The sequence below is a fragment of the Capsicum annuum genome, chromosome 6 (assembly GCF_002878395.1).
Source record: "Capsicum annuum cultivar UCD-10X-F1 chromosome 6, UCD10Xv1.1, whole genome shotgun sequence".
Taxonomy (NCBI): domain Eukaryota; kingdom Viridiplantae; phylum Streptophyta; class Magnoliopsida; order Solanales; family Solanaceae; genus Capsicum; species Capsicum annuum.
Window position 1 is genome coordinate 3192106 of NC_061116.1, and position 5454 is coordinate 3197559.

At 36.0% G+C, this 5454-nt stretch overlaps 1 long non-coding RNA gene across 1 annotated transcript; it reads left to right on the forward strand.

Moving 5' to 3' along the window:
- The first annotated feature begins 839 nt into the window (after positions 1-839).
- LOC124899225 lies at positions 840-2715 on the forward strand. Its single transcript, XR_007056338.1, has 4 exons — positions 840-1042; positions 1386-1489; positions 1573-1786; positions 1896-2715. It is a non-coding gene; the product is annotated as an uncharacterized LOC124899225 (long non-coding RNA).
- The last annotated feature ends 2739 nt before the right edge of the window (positions 2716-5454 follow it).

Genomic DNA, 5454 nt, shown 5'->3' on the forward strand with positions numbered 1-5454 from the left:
CATAAAATCCTCGACGATGAACCAAAATCCAACAAATCCAACTCGGTATCAGTAGTCGAAGCCCGAAACGGAAAAATCGAAAAGAAGACCAAATTCCATCTCTCCCCATTTTCAGCTTTCTCTGATCAGTTCTCCCTATCAATCTCACACTCCCGATCTATCCTCTGTGTATGCATAGCCAATGAGAATAAAAAGAAGAAGAAAGTGGCTTCACCTCGTCTCCGAAGAAGAAGAAACCAGAAAATGGTGTCCTCCCCCCTTTGATCCTGTTTTTGCTCACTGATTTGTATCCCCCTCCCTCGCTTCACTGTGTGTATATGAGATTAATGGTCAGGTGAGAGTATCTTGGGGAGGATGTTGTTAATCGAAGAATGGTGAGTGTGTCTTGTGAGTGAAGGTCAGTGAGAATTGTTGAGAAGATGATGGATGATCTCCTTTTTCTTTTCTTTTTTTTTTTGTGAATGAATTTTTGGTATTGTTTTTCTATGTGAGAATGTGATTATGATGATGATGTGTGTATATATGTATTTCATCCCCTTAAAACAAATGGGTTCATTGTGGGCTTTCCTGGAAGTTTCCTAGTGGGCCCCTTTCTAATGTTTATCCCTTTTTGCCTTTGTGGACAAGAAATATGAGGGGGAAGGGGTCACGTGGGTATGGGGTGTTGGGGGTAGGGGTAGGGGTAGTATGTCTTCTTTTAATTGAAAGGGTTGTTAGGATGTTAAAAAGAATAAAAATTTGTTAGGGATTTTGTTGAGAGTTATTTTTTTGTATTTTTGTGGGATGTAATTATATGGGTGAGGGTACACGGTAGGATAAGGTAAAAACGGGTAAAATGATATCGGGGAGGGACGAAATTATGTGTCTACATATGCTTGAGGAGATTCTGACTAATTTGGGGGATGTTGATTCATTAAAACTGATAGAACTTGTAAAGAGCCCTCAACTTGAAGATTCAGCACTGAAGATTAAACAATATGTTGAAGAGATGACAGGATGGGATGCACTTAAGGTCGAAATATCTTGAGTACCAGCAGAACAGGTTCTTCTCCATTCTGATTCTTTTAGTTGCAATTGCTGCAGTGTAAAAAGATGTCTACACTGAACGCGTAGTTTGATGAAAGTCTCAACTGAACTGTTTGTGAATGGTCTTCTATTTTCTTCTTTATTGTATAAACTTCATTTTTTTTGTCTGTGTGTATCAATTAACATTATGAGATACCGTTTTGTAAACACCATGTGATGTTTGAACTTGCCCAGTATCTCGAAAATGATTTTTCATATGTCTGACTACTGCAAATTGTTTCCTTCTATGACATGTATGTTTCTTTCTTCAGTTTCCTGAAATCTTACTTCTTCCACCTGATAAAATTTTTGCGCTTCAGACCTTGAGAACTAGAAAGGAAGGGCAGTAGAAGTTACTTTGGAAAGTACAATCATGGAAAGAGGGAAAAATGCAGAAAGAGAGGAGGAAGTGAACAACTTATCGGTAAGTCATACAATAATCATCCATATTAACACTAACATTAAGATACAGAATGTCATGTATATGTCTAAAGAACTTTTATGCAGAAGTTTCTTTCTTTCCCACAAACATTTTCTGTCCCCGTCAAAAGCAGAACCTTTCCTTGCCGCTCAGTTCACCTCCTAGTAGGCATGCCGCTGCTATGCCTTGCACTCTGACTTTTCTTCCACCGAACGCTGGGGACTTCAATGGTGAGTTTTTCCTTGAAACATACATGGAGTCTACTGTCTGCTATTGGAAAAGAAGGAAGTGAAACCAAAGGTCGGCAGCCTCTCTACTATATGAAAGTTATCCTATATCTCAGTTTTACTCAAGTTTTCATAAATATTTCTATGAAATACATCATCACAAACATGTGAAAACTCTTCAGGTGCTGAAGTCATTGAGAAATTCCAATGCAATAAGAAGTGGGATCTCTGCCTACAAGGAGTAATAATTGTCATGCAGGCTGGTGGAATCAACCATCGATATGCGTTTGGAATCAACCATCGATAATTTTTGTACAACTTTTGCCTCATGCAACAGTATGTGTTATTAAAATTTCTCTTGTTGAATGCCCCATTTCAAACTTCAGAAAAAGATGCAGCTTTCCAAACAAACCAGAATACCATCAAGAAAAAGAAGTTCAATCTGAGTAGTGAAATACTTGTTGTCGTGGAAATCTAAAGGAAGCTGAAAGAATTATTGTCACTCCCCGACCCAAGGCCGTAGACGTGACACGCACCCGATACTATTGCTAGTACGAGTGAACGTTTTGGCATATCACATGAGCATACAACTAACATAACGAATAGAGAGGAAACAGAATAAATAAGATTTCTTAAAGGATAAAGTCTTTCAACAATGTTCATTAATATCACTTTAACATCTGAAGATACAATAGTCATGACAAATAAGACTAAAAATTACAAAACTGTCTGACAACTAAATCTGTGAAGGCTCTAATGACTAACTATAATTGTCGGGAAAAGGCCCCGGTATATCCTGACACTGAAAGGACCATAGAGAAATTGTCATATCTAAATTTGCCCCAGGTAGAAAGGAGGCTCACCAATAGCAGAAGATGATAATCCTAATGATGTGTTTGACCGCGGACTTGAGATCCAAACCTACATCATGAAACGATGTAGTGTCAAAGACGATCAATACATGGAACATATTGGTATGCAAAACAATTTCGGGAGGGTAGTACAACAAGAGATTAGAAGTAACAATGAAATTCAAATATAAGTGAAGGCAACTGGAAAGGAACAAGGGTGTAAACTAAATTTATATTTGACCAAGTAAAGTAGATTTAATTCCTTTGATTATTTGTGGGAGAAGGTAGTGAACCATCATAAACCACCATGTGGGCACATGGAGTTTGATCTCGGCCCGATCAACTAAGCCGTCATATACCTTGTCGGGCATAGGATGTGACATAACATAATTTGCTAGCAAGTATCCATGGTTAGTCCCTTTTCGGGACACATAAAAAAAGAGTCATCCGACTTGTGGAATAATCTCTATCCTATATCGACAAACATAGTTTCGGGCATTTGTCATTTCAACCTATGCCTTCACGGTCTGCTAACTAACTCCCTTATGCTCATGACGTTATCTTATTTATTTGATTAGTTATTGATCAAAATGTTAGTCTTGTTACATTCATGTTCATAGTTTATCCTTTTTAGGCTCATGCTCATGGTTTAGCCTCTTTATGTTCATAATTATGTATAACAACTTTAGGCTCATATTGACAGTTAACCGTAATAGGTTCATATTCATGAATTAACACTATCAATAGTGGAGAGTCATGATAGGTAATTTCATGGTTTAATATGATATAATTCATGTACATAATTGGAAGCGTTCTTGTAAAAATATTCATATGAATATTAAGTATTTATTAACTAGGTCAATGGAAAAATTCTTGAGAAGTTGATATTATTAGACTAGGGCTTGCAATTTCATAATGTATAGTTCATAGTGCAATGAATATTAGGAATGTTGCGAGAAGGTGACTTTCTTATGGATTATGGAATTGGAATCATAAACTTTAAGAGTTTCATAAAATTTGATCTTATAACTTTAATAGAAACATTCACATGATGGCATGACTGAGATTTTGACATGGAGGATTGGCTAGATATTGTATTACAGATCATCTACAACCTGAGATTTTTGAAAATGGATTAACATGAGATCCGTGTAGAAGATAAAGCAGTTATTAACAGTCAAAAGAGAACTCAAACTCCCAATCCAAGAATCAGACGATATCAATATGGAGAGTTCAATATTCAAGGAGCCATTTACCAAGCAAACAGGTCAATATTTTTTGCAAAAACAAGAAGGAAATCATACAAAACAACTAGTGAAGCAGTTATACGACAAGTGCAGTAGGCATACAACCAATAAAATAGATATACAAAAGATTATAAAGCTACAATTGGATGAGATCAATTCAACAGTTAGAAGGATGGAAGATGATGGACAAAAAAAAGATTTTTTTATTCTTTTTTCTTATCCAAAGGATCTGGGAGATATTTATGCCTTCAATTGAGGGATAGGAGTATGGGAATTTAGTCAACCCTAGCTTATTTGTAACATCTTGGATTGGAGACCATGAATTTCAAAGAATTACAAGGAAAGAGTAGTTTTAGATATCACAAGCCGTTGATGAAATTTAAGTGGCAAAGAGTGAACCAAGCTTGATTTCTTGAGCCAATTTTCTTGGATTTCTTAAGCTTGAGTTTGAGAGAAAGGAGAGAGGTGTTAAGGCGGAAAAAAAACTTTGAAACTGATTGAAATAGAGTTTTTAAAAGGAATTGGAGTTTATGGGAAAAGTAAAGGATGAAATAACCTCTCCTGGAATGTGAAAAGATAAGCAAAGAATAGAAAATATTCGTCTGGTAGGCTGTTCTGACTGTTCTTAGTAAAACACACATAACTTTTTAGTTGTGTCTCGGATTAATGAGTTGTTTTTGGCGTTGGAATGAAGACTCAAAAATCTTTAATTTGATAGGTAATGGGCCACTAAACTCTAAATATTCTAGGAGAAATGCTTGTTTAAATTTGGTCCTTGTATGAACCTATACGAAAACTTAATTATTAAAGGACCTTTCAACTCAATTTTTTTTAGAGATTTCTTATACCCTTAATTCATATCCAACACCCCTAAGGTTAAGACATGACATTTACACCTAAATACAATAAATTTTCAAGACTCAGGTATAAGTACATATGAATAGCAGTCCAACTGGGTTTTTTTTTAGCCCGAAAGTTTAGGGTGTTACAATTATGTACTCCAAAATTTGTTCTTTCAAATGGTTGTTGTTGGATACTCTCTTTTCTTCTTGGCATGTTTACTCCTCAAGTCCGGAAACATACATGGAATTGCTGACTCTCTGCTATGATGGGAAAGAAGGAAGTTAAACAAATGGTTGGCAGCCTCTGTGCTATATTGATATCCTATATCTCAGTTTTTTCAAGTTTCTGTAAATCTTTCAAGATAGACCATCATAACAAACATCAGGAAACTCTTCAGTCAACGAAGTTATAGAGAAATTCAAATACAACAATAAGTGGGATTTTTGTGTGCAAAGAGCTTGAATTGTGGTGCAAAGAATCAGCCACCGACAAGCATTTGGAGTTTAGATGCTTCTGTATCTAATGATCAACTCGTTCGAATAGGTGCTGCTGTGCAACATTTGTCCTCGTTTGCAACAGTAACTGTTATTAATACATTAACTAAAGCTCTTACGAGCAGAAACAGAGAGATGAAAAACTGAAAATTGTGTATTGTTCTCTTTTTGGTTCAGCTACTCATCTATATATAGATGATTACATTGCCTTCCAGAATAGTCTAGAAGGTTCTTAGATTGATCACACTAATCATGACAGCTCACAGTTGAGTAACTAACTGATAACTAACTAATGAATCAGTGGCC